General features: G+C 44.3%; 2 pseudogenes; both read right to left on the minus strand.

Moving 5' to 3' along the window:
* Nucleotides 1-1,509: 1,509 nt before the first annotated feature.
* LOC114118569 (olfactory receptor 5B2-like) lies at nucleotides 1,510-2,490 on the minus strand (annotated as a pseudogene).
* Nucleotides 2,491-7,446: 4,956 nt separating this feature from the next.
* On the minus strand, nucleotides 7,447-14,559 carry LOC114118572 (olfactory receptor 5B2-like; annotated as a pseudogene).
* Between the last annotated feature and the right edge of the window lie 445 nt (nucleotides 14,560-15,004).

Below are 15,004 nucleotides of genomic sequence, written 5' to 3' on the forward strand. Positions count from 1 at the left end.
AAAGAATCTGCCTGCAATGTGGGAGACCTAGGTTTGATCCCTGGGTTGGGAAAATCCCCAGGAGAAGGGAAAGGCTACCCACTCCAGTATTCGGTCGGAAAGAGTCGGACACGACTGAGCGACTTCCACTTTCACTTTTGATAAAAAGAGACGAAAACAGTACACATCATTGGATTCTATTCATATGACATAAGGAAAAACGGTAGAGATGGAAGATAATTCAGTGGCAATCAGGGGCTAGGGGAACAGGGAGCTACTGTCTATAAAAGGGACACCATAGGGATTTTTTGAATGATGAAATTATTCTGTATGTTTTCGAGGTGGCAGATACATGAATGTATGCGTTCATCAAGGCCCACAGAACTGCTCGTCATGAAGAGTGACCTGTTAACGTCACAAACAAACAAATGGAATCAATTTGGAGGTTGGACAACCCCAGGATAGAATGAAGACTATTACAAAAGAATCTAAGTCACTGAAAGGGGAGAAGCAAAAAGAGCTGATTTAACTAATGTTAAAAAATATATATTGACTGGAAATTGTCAACCCCATAGTCTAAAAGTAAAAGGAACTCTACAACAAGACTGAATTGCAGTGTTAAAATTGTTGCTCACGGGGTACCAGCTGACAGTGCTGGAATGGCTTTATCTGATATTAGAGTTGAACAAATACATAAAAAAGAGTTGGTCAGACAAATAAGGGGGAAGGCTGAAACAAAACGGTTATATCAGAGACTTCAGTATGAAGTTATCTTTAGTGTGTGCTCGCTGGTTTTCTTGCCTTTGAAAATTATCATGTGACCATACTTTTTCAACCAAATGACTTACTGAAGGCAGAAATATGAACTCCTTTATGATGCTGTACTAGCATAGCTCTGGAAAAATGCTGATCACTGTGCTGTACACCTGAGTTAATAAAGTATAATATTGTAAATCAACTCTACTTCAGTTAAGAAAAAAACATGAGACAACAAAAAAGAGCCAAAATGTATACCTTTATTTAAAAAAAAATCCATGTCATATTTTTCTTCATCTTAGAATTTCTCTAGCTTTTTAAGCCACAGAAATGAAAAATGTTAAACATATTCTGATAGCATAGTTATTTTTAACTTTTAAATTAAAAACTAGCTATAGTCCATTTGACTCCTTTAACAAATTTCTCACCCTTGTATGTGCACACATAAGACCCATGTGCTTCTATTGATGAGTTTTAGCCCTGTCATAAATACACTTGAACAGAACATGGTAGAGAAAATATAAGCATACGAATATATCAAGGATAATAAATAAAATTTATGACAAATGAGATCTAAAAAAGTCCATCATCTCCTTTGGCCATCCTCATTCAGATATTACTTATCTGGACATATTATTTTCTTTTTTCCAAGTGACAGGCTTTGGGAAGAAAGGTTATCTCAGTAATTTTAATGCAGTGTGAGCAGTAAAATATGATTTAATGCATGGAGATGATCTGACAGAAAAGATGGAGGTTATTGTCAATTCTATACCTTTAAGAGATGAAACTTGGAGACAATTTTGCCTTCTCAATAGCCTTCTTGAAAGCACTCTTGACTTTGTCCCTCAGGCTGCAGGCCACAGGACTCGGGGCGGGGATGGCCACCGTAGAGAACTTGGACGCCATTTTGTCTCCGTCGAGGGAATGACTGGAGCTGGGCTGGGAGTACCTGAAGATGACGGTCCCGTAGAAGATGGAGGCTGTGGTGAGGCGAGCCGCGCAGGTGGGTAAAGCCTTCAGGTATCCCTCAGCCGAGTGCATCTTCAGGATGGTGACACAAATGAACAGGTAGGAAATCAAGATAACTAGGCCGGCCAAAAGGGATATTGAAACTTGCCACAGCGCTAAGAACCAGCTCACTAATGTGTCTGTCAGAACAGGAGAGAGTCATGACTGTTGGGGCGTCACAGAAAAAGTGATGGGTTAGTTTGGACGTACGGAAAGAGAAACTGAGTGTGTCCCTGACACGGATGGAGGCGTTCAGGAAACCATGAACGCAGGGGCCTACGGCAAGGCGCGCCACAGGCTTGCCGCCATCATGGCGGTGTAATGCAGGGGTTTACGCGCTACTGTGCAGCGGCCCTAGGCCGTGGGAGCCAGGAGTACATTTTCCACGGTGGCAAAGGCTGAAAGGAAGAACATCCGAGCAGCACACACGCTGCAGGAGATGACCTTGTCTCCCGCAAGGAATCCAGCCGTGACTTTATGACTGACGGCTGTAGAGCAGCCGAAGCCCAGCAGAGACAGGTCACTGAGGGAAAAGTACGCGCGAGTGCGGAGACGACAACCCAAGGGAATCAACTGGATCGTTCCCAGGTTTGCAACCACACTGATGAGATAAACGAGAGTGAACGTTATCAAGAGGGGGCCCTGCAGCTGTGGGGCGTTGCTTAGTTCCCGCAGGATGAACTCAGTCACTCCTGTATTGTTTTCCAGGGATGCTGTTAACTGAATTGAACTTAATTCAATTTGCATTTCCACAGCCCTACCACTCACTACCTGGAAATCACTGAGCCTGACCCACAGATTCTTCATCTACAATAATGAGACAGAACTCAAGGTATATTGTAAGAATTAAACAAGATAAAATGTATAAGAAACTGTGAGTAAAATGCCAGATATTGAGCAGCGTCTGGTTATCTTAGGTTTAATATTAGAATTAAAGTGAAATTATTGCCTCCATGTTTGCTTGGGGCTTCCCTGGTGGCTCAGCCAGTAAAAAATCTGCCTGCAATGCGGGAGACCTGGGTTTGATCCCTGGGTTGGGAAGACCCCTTGGAGGAGGGCATGGCAACCCACTCCAGTATTCCTGCCTGGAGAATTCCACTGACAGAGAAGCCTGGACGGCTGCAGTATATGGGGTCGCAAACAGCCGGACACGACTGTGTGACTCAGCACGCAGCACATGTTTGTTTGAGAAACATGGATGATGAAAAGCAAGACTCAACTATAGATGAGTTCTTTAGTCTTTTCATTCTAATCCCAAAGAAAGGCAATGCCAAAGAATGCTCAAACTACCACATAATTGCACTCATCGCACATGCTAGCAAAGTGATGCTCAAAATTCTCCAAGCCAGGCTTCAACAGTATGTGAACTGAGAACTTCCAGACATTCAAGCTGGATTTAGAAAAGGCAGAGGAACCAGAGATCAAATTGCCAACATCCATTGGATCATTGAAAAAGCAAGAGAGTTCCAGAAAAACATTTACTTCTGCTTCAGGGACTTCCCTGGTCGCTTAGATGGTAAAGCATCTGTCTACAATGCAGGAGACCTGGGTCCAATCCCTAGGTTGGGAAGATCGCCTGGAGAAGGAAATGGCAGTCTATGCCAGTACTATTGCCTGGAAAATCCCATGGACAGAGGAGCCTAGAAGGCTACAGTCCACAGGGTCGCAAAGAGTCAGACATGACTGAGTGACTTCGCTTATTAACTATGCCAAAGCCTTTGACTGCAGATCACCACAAACTGTGGAAAATTCTTAAAGAGATGGGAATACCAGACCATCTGACCTGCCTCCTGAGAAATCTGTATGAAGATCAAGAAGCAACAGTTACAACTTGACATGGAACAACAGACTGGTTCCAGATAGAAAAAGGAATATGTCAAGGCTGTATATTGTCACTCTGCTTATTTAACCTCTATGCAGAGTATTCATATGAAATGCCAGGCTGGATGAAGCACAAGCTGTAATCAAGATTGCCAGGAGAAATATCAATAACCTCAGATATGCAGATGACACCACCCTTATGGCAGAAAGTGAAGAACTAAAGAGCCTCTTGATGGAAGTGAAAGAGGAGAGTGAAAAGCTGGCTTAAAACTCAACATTTAAAAAATGAAGATCATGGCACCTGGTCCCATCACTTCATGGGCACTAGATGGGGAAACAGTGGAAAGAGACTTTATTTTCTTGGGCTCCAAAACCATTGCAAATGGTGACTGCAGCCATGAAATTAAGACACTTGCTCCTTGGAAGAAAAGCTATGACCAACCTAGACAGCACATTAAAAAGGAGAGACATTACTTTTCCAACAGATGCCCATCTAGTCAAATCTATGGCTTTTCCAGTAGTCATGTATGGATATGAGAGTTGGACCATAGAGAAAGCTGAGTGCTGAAGAATGGTTGTTTTTGAACTGTGGTGCTGGAGAAGACTCTTGAGAGTCTCTTGGACTTCAAGGATATCCAACCAGTCCATCCTAAAGGAAATCAGTCCTGAATATTCATTGGAAGGACTGATGCTGAAGCTGAGGCTCCAATATTTTGGCCTCCTGATGCGAAGAACTAACTCCTTGGAAAATACCCGGATGCTGGGAAAGATTGAAGGAGGGAGGAGAAGGGGACAGCAGAAGATGAGGTGGTTGGATGGCATCACTGACTCAATGGACAGAGTTTGAGTAAACTTCGGGACTTGATGATGGACAGGGAGGCCTGGCATGCTGCAGTCCTTGGGATCGCAAAGAGTTGGACATGACTGAGTGATTGAACTGCACTGATCAGAGCATTACCTATCCACTTTTTCCCCCCCACTAATCTCTTTGAGGAGAGCAGCATGATAATGTTTCAGAAGTATATTTTGAAATTTGTTATGTCACTGCTTTGGAAAATATCCAAAAAATCTATTTCTGTTCTTAAATAACTCACAGTAGGTATAGCTGTCCCATTGCTTTTGCATGAATTACCCTTGTTACTAAAAGTGTATATGGAATATAAAAACTTACCTTGTTGTTGGAAAAGAAGGGACAGCCATTCTTGAACAGTGAGTCTGAAATCAGAAATTCAGCTGTGGAATAATGCATACATACTCTTAAACATGTTTTCTATCGGTTAATGGTCAAAAATTTCCAAGGCTCTAAGGCAAGTAGGCATGACGGGAAAACATGACTTGGAGCTGGGAACCTAAAACTGCCAGGCATTCCTTGAGTACCCATGGAGTCTCTTATCTTCTTATCTGCAAAACAGAATACAATGACCTCTCTCACATCGTTCAAGGATTAGTGTCTGTAAGTAGCAAACTTGGGAAGCTCTATAAAGCATCTCACTGAGGAGTGATCATTTAAAGGTCTACCAGTATATTTTCGTTTTGAAATGTTTTCCTGGCCATGATTGGAGACGCATAGCAAATCTTAAGGTCAGGATTTGGGGGAAGGAGAAAAAGAGCTGCGTATACTAACAGCTATTAACACTCAAATGAATGTGTGCTGACCAGAGGGTCTCGGCACACAGTCCAGTCCCTCTAAAATGATACCACATTGAGTCATGTTGGGGTTTTAGAGGCTAATTCCTAGGAATGAGGAGAAAGTTACAGAGATGTGGAGCTCTTTGGGGACTGCCCCCTGTCCCCCAAAGAGGATATCTACAGCTCTCATCCCTCTTTCCTAGCAGGAAACCAATTACATCACCTGTGGGGATCTAGCTGGATAGGCTGAAAGTGCACACATGCTTTCGTATTACTTGCTGTTTGCTTTTCTCCTACTTTTAGATTAAATTATAATTCATAAACAGCAGTGTGCACAGATTCTCAGCTTGGTCAGTTTATAAGATCATGCAACCACTGACATAACCATGATATAGAAGAGGCCCATCATCTAAACACGCCACTGTTTCTACCCAGTGTCTGTGGTAACCTCTATTTTCTCTCCATATGGTTTTGCCTCTGCAAGAATGTCATGTCATTGAAACAGAACCTTAGTGTAGGTTGACTTTGACTGTGGCTTTGTTCAGTTAGCATGGTGTGTTTGAGACTTATCCATATTGTATCCATATCCATATGGTTGCCTGTATGAATTTCCTCTCTCTTTTTGTTTTAGTTGGTACATCGTGTCCAACTCTTTGCAACCTCAGGGACTGTAGCCCACCAGGCTCCTCTGTCCATGGGATTCTCCAGGCAAGAATACTGGGGTGGGTTGCCATTTGTGTCTCCAGGGGATCTTCCCGACCCAGGAATCGAACCCTGGTTTCCTGCATCGCAGGCGGATCTTTACTGAGTGAGCTATGAGGGAAGCCCATGAATTCCCTAAAGATGTCATTAAAAAAGTACCAGAACCTGGATGGCACGAGTAACAGAAATCACTTGCGTCACATTTCTGGAGCCTAGAAATCTGAAACTGAGGTTCCAGCAGAGTTGGTTCTGTTGTTCCTTCTGAAGGCTGAAAGGGAAAAGATGCTTTTATGTTTTTCTCTTGGTGACTGGGCAGCATTTGGTGTTCCTTGACTTTCGCTGCCTCATCCTGACCCCCATCTTCGTTTTCACATGTGTTCTCTGTGTGTGTGAGTCTCTGTGTTCTCTGTGTGCTGTATCAGTCTATATGCGTGTGTGTCCAGATTTTCTCTTCTGATAAGCATACCAGTCACACTGATCTAGGAGCACACTTTGCTTTGGTATGACCTTATCTTAACTAATTATATCTCTAATGACCCATTTTCAACAAGATCAATTTCTGAGGTCCTGGGGATTAGGTCTTCAACATATAAATTTTAGGCACACAGTTCAACCCATAATATATCAATCAAGAAATATTTCTTATTGCTAGATGATATTCTATTATATGGAAACAGGATTGTTACTCCTTTCTCATTTGAACTGGCATTTGGGTTGGTTCTAGTGTCTGGAAATTAAAAAAGAAAAAGCATCTAAACATTTGACCAGCTTTTTTTGTATGTGCATAGGTGTTAATTTCATTGGGGTAAATATATGTGAGTTAGATTTGTTGGTTAGATAATGTGTTAAGTTGGTCAGTCATGTCCGACTCTTTATGGCCCCATGGACTGTATCCCACCAGGATTCTCTGCCCATGGGACTTTCCAGGCAAGAAGACTGGAGTGGATTGCCATTTCCTACTTCACAGGATCTTTCTGATGCAGGGATCAAACCTTGTGTCTCCTGCATTGGCAAGTGGATTTTTTACCACTAGTGTCCGGGTAGACAATAAGTGTACATTTAACTGAGTGGAAACTGTCAAACTGTTTTCTAAGGTTGCACTCACATTTTGCATTCCCTCCCAGCAGTGCATTACAATTACTAAACTGGTTTCAAGATTTGTATTTTGGTTTTATTTCACGTTCATTTCTAGCTGTTTCTCAAGAGAGACTCACGAGAACAACCATTGGGACGTCCCTGACAGGCCAGTGATTGCGATATCACTTTCCAGCCCAAGAGGTGTGATTTCAATCTCTGCTCTGGGAGCTAGGAGTCCGCCTGCCTCTCGGCCAGAAAATCGAAACATAACACAGAAGCACTATTGTAACAAATTCAATAAAACCTTTAAAACCTGTCCACATCAAACAAAATCTCAAAAAAGAGTACAATCATTTGATCCATACAGCCGCGGTTTCTTTTTCTTTCTTTCTGTTTTTATTATTTTTTTTTTATTACTCCCTCTCTGGCTCCCTCCTTCCGCGCGAGTCTCAGGAGAAGCCGCAGCCTAAGGCCTCACTGCTGCCGCCCGAGGCCGGGTAAGTGAGCCTCACCCGACCCCGGCCGGCTTGGCCCCGGCTTTCGTCGCCCCCTGCTAGGCTCCAGGCCTGCGCTGCGCGAGGCCGGGGTGTCGGGGCCACGCCTGACCAAGAAAGGCCGAGAACCTAGTTGGGCCCACTTGGAGAGGCAGCGAGAATGGGCCGGGGCGGGGGCTGGGGGAACCAAGCCTGTCTTAGGGGGTGGGGCCTCGGAGCCGGGACAGGTCCGGGTGCCGCGAAAATTGGGCCACTGGGGTGGCTGGGGTTGGGCTGGAGAGTCTGATTGGGGAAGTGTAAGCGCTGGCGGCTGCGACCGGGTGCAGTAAGCGCGGCCGAGAGGAGCTACCCTACGTCCGAGGTCAGGGGCAGCGGCCCAGAGTGCCAGGCTGCGATGGCACAGGGACCGCCGAGAGGAGCTACCGAAGTCCAAGGTCAGGGGCAGCCGGGAGGAGCAACCCGAGGAGTGGTGGCTGCGTGGCCACAGGAGGGCCTAGAGGAGCTATCCCACCTTGAAGGTCAGGAAGGGCGGCAGTAAGGAGATACCCCTCGTCCAAGGTAAGGAGCAGTGGCTGTGCTTTGCTGGAGCAGCCGTGAAGAGATACCCCACGTCCAAGGTAAGAGAAACCCAAGTAAGATGGTAGGTGTTGCAAGAGGGCATCAGAGGGCAGACACACTGAAACCATACTCACAGAAAACTAGTCAATCTAATCACACTAGGACCGCAGCCTTGTCTAACTCAATGAAACCAAGTCATGCCCGCGGGGCAACCCAAGACGGGCGGGTCATGGTGGAGAGATCTGACAGAATGTGGTCCACTGGAGAAGGGAATGGCAAGCCACTTCAGTATTCTTGCCTTGAGAACCCCATGAACAGTATGAAAAGCCAAAATGATAGGATACCGAAAGAGGAACTCCCCAGGTCAGTAGGCGCCCAATATGCTACTGGAGATCAGTGGAGAAATAACTCCAGAAAGAATGAAGGGATGGAGCCAAAGCAGAAACAATACCCAGCTGTGGATGTGACTGGTGATGGAAGCAAGGTCCGATGCTGTAAAGAGCAATATTGCATCAGTTCAATTCAGTTCAGTCGCTCAGTCATGTCCAACTCTTTGCATAGGAACCTGGAATGTCAGGTCCATGAATCAAGCCAAATTGGAAGTGGTCAAACAAGAGATGGCAAGAGTGAACATCGACATTCTAGGAATCAGTGAACTAAGATGGACTGGAATGGGTGAATTTCACTGAGATGACCATTATATCTACTACTGCGGGCAGGAATCCCTCAGAAGAAATGGAGTAGCCAACATAGTCAACAGAAAAATCCGAAATGCAGTACTTGGATGCAAGCTCAAAAATGACAGAATGATCTCTGTTCGTCTCCAAACCATTCAATATCACAGTAATCCAAGTCTATGCCCCAACCTATAATGCTGAAGAAGCTGAAGTTGAATGGTTTTATGAAGACCTACAAGACCTTTTAGAACTAACATCCGAAAAAGATGTCCTTTTCATTATAGGGGACTGGAATGCAAAAGTAGGAAGTCAAGAAACACCTGGAGTAACAGGCAAATTTGGCCTTGGAATGCGGAATGAAGCAGGGCAAAGACTAATAGAGTTTTGCCAAGAAAATGCACTGGTCATAGCAAACACCCTCTTCCAAAACACAAGAGAAGACTCTACACATGGACATCACCAGATGCTCAACACTGAAATCAGATTGATTATATTCTTTGCAGCCAAAGATGGAGAAGCTCTATACAGTCAACAAAACCAAGACCAGGAGCTGACTGTGGCTCAGATCATGAACTCCTTATTACCAAATTCAGACTGAAATTGAAGAAAGTAGGGAAAACCGCTAGACCATTCAGGTATGACCTAAATCAAATCCCTTCTGATTATACAGTGGAAGTGAGAAATAGATTTAAGGGCCTAGATCTGATGATAGAGTGCCTGATGAACTATGGAATGAGGTTCATGACATTGTACAGGAGACAGGGATCAAGACCATCCCCATGGAAAAGAAATGCAAAAAAGCAAAATGGCTGTCTGGGGAGGCCTTACAAATAGCTGAGAAAAGAAGAGAGGTGAAAAGCCAAGGAGAAAAGGAAAGATATAAGCATCTGAATGCAGAGTTCCAAAGAATAGCTAGAAGAGATAAGAAAGCCTTCTTCAGCGATCAATGCAAAGAAATAGAGGAAAAGAACAGAATGGGAGAGATTAGAGATCTCTTCAAGAAAATTAGAGATACCAAGGGAACATTTCATGCAAAGATGGGCTCGATAAAGGACAGAAATGGTATGGGCCTAACAGAAGCAGAAGATATTAAGAAGAGGTGGCAAGAATACACAGAAGAACTGTACAAAAAAAGATCTTTATGACCCAGATAATCATGATGATGTGATCTCTAATCTAGAGCCAGACATCCTGGAATGTGAAGTCAAGTGGGCCTTCGAAAGCATCACTATGAACAAAGCTAGTGGAGGTGATGGAATTCCGGTTAGAGCTATTTCAAATCCTGAAAGATGATGCTGTGAAAGTGCTGCACTCAAGATGCCATCAAATTTGGAAAACTGAGCAGTGGCCACAGGACTGGAAAAGGTCAGTTTTCATTCCAATCCCAAAGAAAGGCAATGCCAAAGAATGCTCAAACTACCACACGATTGCACTCATCTCACATGCTAGTAAAGTAATGCTCAAAATTCTCCAAGCCAGGCTTCAGCAATACGTGAACCGTGAACTCCCTGATGTTCAAGCTGGTTTTAGAAAAGGCAGAGGAACCAGAGATCAAATTGCCAACATCTGCTGGATCATCGAAAATGCAAGAGAGTTCCAGAAAAACATCCATTTCTGCTTTATTGACTATGCCAAAGCCTTTGACTGTGTGGATCACAATAAACAGTGGAAAATTCTGAAAGAGATGGGTATACCAGACCACCTGACCTGCCTCTTGAGAAATCTGTATGCAGGTCAGGAAGCAACAGTTAGAACTGGACATGGAACAACAGACTGGTTCCAAATAGGAAAAGGAGTATGTCAAGGCTGTATATTGTCACCCTGCTTATTTAACTTATATACAGAGTACATCATGAGAAACACTGGACTGGAAGAAACACAAGCTGGAATCAAGATTGCCAGGAGAAATATGAATAACCTCAGATATGCAGATGACACCACCCTTATGGCAGACAGTGAAGAGGAACTAAAAGCCTCCTGATGAAAGTGAAAGAGGAGAGTGGAAATGTTGGCTTAAAGCTCAACGGTCAGAAAACGAAGATCATGGCATCTGGTCCCATCACTTCATGGGAAATAGATGGGGAAACAGTGGAAACAGTGTCAGACTTTATCTCTTTGGGCTCCAAAATCACTGCAGATGTTGATTGCAGCCATGAAATTAAAAGACACTTACTCCTTTGAAGAAAAGTTATGATCAACCTAGATAGTATATTCAAAGTAGAGACATTACTTTGCCGCCTAAGGTCCATCTAGTCAAGGCTATGGTTTTCCTGTGGTCATGTATGGATGTGAGAGTTGGGCTGTGAAGAAGGCTGAGTGCTGAAGAATTGATGCTTTTGAACTGTGGTGTTGGAGAAGACTCTTGAGAGTCCCTTGGACTGCATGGAGATCCAACCAGCCCATTCTGAAGGAGATCAGCCCTGGGATTTCTTTGGAAGGAATGATGCTGAAGCTGAAACTCCAGTACTTTGGCCACCTCATGCGAAGAGTTGACTCACTGGAAAAGACTCTGATGCTGGGAGGAATTGGGGGCAGGAGGAGGAGGGGACGACAGAGGATGAGATGGCTGGATGGCATCACTGACTTGATGGATGTGAGTCTGAGTGAACTCCGGGAGTTGGTGATGGACAGGGAGACCTGGCGTGCTGCGATTCATGGGGTGGCAAAGAGTCAGACACGACTGAGCGACTGAACTGAATTGAAGGGGAGAAACCTAGTGTGACTACAAAGGCAGGGATGGCATCAATACAGATACATGTCAAGGCATGCTTTCAAGTACCTGGAGGTGCAACCTAGGAGGACAGGTTCTTCCCTGGAACCTCTGCAGACATACCATAATTCACCCCAATGAAACTGACCTTTGACATTTGGCCTCCAGAACTGTCAGAAATAAATCCATGGGGTTTTTTTTGGCCGTGCCACACAGCTTGTGGAGTAAAATGAATAAATACAAGTCAGTGTATGAATACAAGCATTTTATTAAGATACGGTTTTTAGAATTGGGAGAGGTCTTCAGGTACATTTGTCAGTGATTGGTTGGCTGCTAGTGAGTAAGCAGTTTGAAGAACTTCAAAAGAACAGGGATTATTAAATGTTAGCGGGTGCAAGAAATCAGGGTCGTTGTCAAGTGGATGCTGGTGAATTCTCCCCTTAAAGTCTTTGCAGCTTGCTTTAAAAAAAAAATATTCTGAATTTCTGAAGTTGTCATCATGCTCAATAAAATAATTTAAAAATAAAGTTTCAAAGCTTTAATTCCAGTGCAATAACCAGGTTAAGCTACTGCTCAAGAGATTTTCCATTCAAGTTGAGAAAAAGGGAAGAACAGGTGAGTAAATAAATATAAGAGCTGCATGATGCTAGTGACTATGGAGACGAGAGAGCAGGCTTCAGAAAAAAAAGTCCGTGGGCGGGAAGTGACCATTTTATCAGGTAACTCATGGCAAGCCTCTGTGATCTCCCGGGTGGGTAAAATTTAACTGGGAATCTGAAATGAGTGGAAGTATATTCCATGCAGGGGAAGCATCAGTGCAAAGAAGCTGAGACAAGGGCAAGTTTGGAGTGGCCCAGATTCGGTAGAGATCAGTGTGAATGAGGCAGAGTGAATGAATTGAATACTGATGAGATATGAGATAGCTGACTAGAACATAAACAACAGAGTGGCATTAACAATTTCAAAACATGTATTGCCAAAAATGGGTAGTAGTAGTATTATTTTCAGTGAAATTTTAAAAACAAAATGTGAAGAGTTAGTGCCCATAAGATTAAGGATGTATGGCAAAACCAATACAATATTGTAAAGTAATTAACCTTCAATTAAAAAAAATAAATAAAGGTTAAAAAAAAGATTAAGGTAAAAATGAGGGAATCATGTGCATCCTTTTATTCTAACAGGGCTATTTACCTTTGGTAAATTTCACATGAATGTGCTTTTTCTTTCCAAATCACTCGGTAATAACTGAAGCATTGGTTTATTAAGCTGCTATAATTATTTAGCTCTAGATAAAATATGACAACAAAAGCACATACTTCATTAAAAGCTATTATTATACTTTGTCTGCGTTTTAAGTGGTTGGAACTATTCCTCAACTAAGTTCAGTTCAGTTCAGTTCAGTCTCTCAGTTGTGTCTGACTCTTTGCGACCCCATGAATCGCAGCACACCAGGGCTCCCTGTCCATTACCAACTCCTGGAGTTCACTCAGACTCGCGTCCATCAAGTCCGTGATGCCATCCAGCCATCTCATCCTCTGTCGTCCCCTTCTCCTCCTGCCCTCAATCCCTCCCAGCATCAGAGTCTTTTCCAATGAGTCAACTCTTTGCCTGAGCTGGCCAAAGTACTGGAGTTTCAGCTTTAGCATCCTTCCTTCCAAAGAAATCCCAGGGCTGATCTCCTTCAGAATGGCCTGGTTGGATCTCCTTGCAGTCCAAGGGACTCTCAAGAGTTTTCTCCAACACCACAGTTCAAAAGCATCAATTCTTCTGTGCTCAGCCTTCTCAGCCTAGTCCATTCCTCAACTAAAGAGAGAAAAAATATGAGACAAAATCTATATCCTACCATCCCAAATGGCCATTGTTGTTTGAGTCACTGCATGGGGCAGATTCAAAAGGGGTAAAAGAGCTGTAGTAGCTTCTACATCAAGAAAAAATCTAGAGGAACTTTCGCCTTCTCAGCAGCTTTGTTAAATGCACTCTTGACTTCTCTGTTCCTCAGGCTGTAGACCACAAGGTTCAGCATGCGGATGAGCATCGTATAGAACACAGATGTGATTTTGTCTGTGTCCATGGAGTGGCTGGAGCTGGGCTGTATGTACATGACGATGACGGTCCCATAAAATATGGAGACAGTAGTGAGGTGAGAAGCGCAGGTAGACAGAGCCTTCTGGTATCCCTCTTATGAGTGAACCTTCAAAATTGTCCAAAGTATGAACAGGTAGGAAATCAAGATTATGAAAAGTGCAAACAAGACATTGAAGCTTGAGACAAGAACAAGAATCATTTCACTGATGCGTTTCTCAGAGCAAGAGAGAGTCATGCCTGCTGGAACATCACAGAAAAAGTGATGGACCACCTTGGACCCACAGAAAGAGAGACTGAACGTGTCTCCAGTGTCGACAGAGGCATTCAGAACACCACACGCGTAAGAGCCGACGACGAGACAAGCACACCTCTTTGTGGTCATGGAGGTGGTGTAATCGGAGAAGGCGATGGTACCCCACTCCAGTACTCTTGCCTGGAAAATCCCATGGGTGGAGGAGCCTGGTGGGCTGCAGTCCATGGGGTCGCTAAGAGTCGGACACGACTGAGCGACTCCACTTTCACTTTTCACTTTCATGCATTGGAGAAGGAGATGGCAACCCACTCCAGTGTTCTTGCCTGGAGAATCCCAGGGACGGGGGAGCCTGGTGGGCTGCCGTCGATGGGGTCGTACGGACATGACTGAAGTGGCTTAGCAGTAGCAGCAGTAGCAGGTGGTGTGATGCAGGGGCTTGCACACTGCTGCGTGGCGGTCACAGGCCGTTGAGGCTAAGAGATAACTTTCCGCAGTGGAAAGACTGTGGAAAGGACATCTGAGCGGCACATGCATGGTGGGAGACGCCTTTGTCTGCTTTCGGGAGCCCAGCCATCACTTTTGGATTGACAGTGGAGTAACAGAAGTCCACCAGCGGCAGGTTACAGAGGAAAAATACACAGGCGTGTGGAGGCTAGAATCCAGCAGGATCAACATGATCACCCCCAGGTTCCCAATCAGGGTGGTGAGGTAGACGAAGCTGAAGATTGTGAAGACAGGAACCTGCAGCTGCGGGTCATCTGTGAGTCCAAGCAGGATGAAATCGGTTACCTCTGTGCTGTTCTTCATGGATTTAAGAATCACAAGATGCTCTCGTAATGAAAATAAGGGAGAGAGTAATGCAGAAAGAAGAGCTGCACAGAAATAGAAACGCACAAGCATTATATTATTATAATAGAATTCACAGAGAAGATTCTTCATGGACACCTTTCCAACAGGTGTAAATTTCCAACATGGACACCTTTCCAACAGGTAAATTTCCTATATGAAAAATCTGAGTTACAGGAAGGGACAATGAGCTTGGAAGCTTATATGCCTGGAATGGATTGATCTCTAAATCAGGTTTTTGAGTCTTCCAAGAGGTGGGGCTACTGGTACAGAGCCTGCCTACCAGTGCAGAAGAGGTAAGAAATGCGGGTTGGGTCTCTGGGGGCAGAAGATCCCCTGGAGAAGAGCATGGCAACCACTCCAGCATTCTTGCCTGGAGGATTCCTTTAATGGGGAGCCTGGTGGGCCA

This window comes from Ovis aries, chromosome 15 (genome assembly GCF_016772045.2).
Source record: "Ovis aries strain OAR_USU_Benz2616 breed Rambouillet chromosome 15, ARS-UI_Ramb_v3.0, whole genome shotgun sequence".
NCBI classification, from domain to species: domain Eukaryota; kingdom Metazoa; phylum Chordata; class Mammalia; order Artiodactyla; family Bovidae; genus Ovis; species Ovis aries.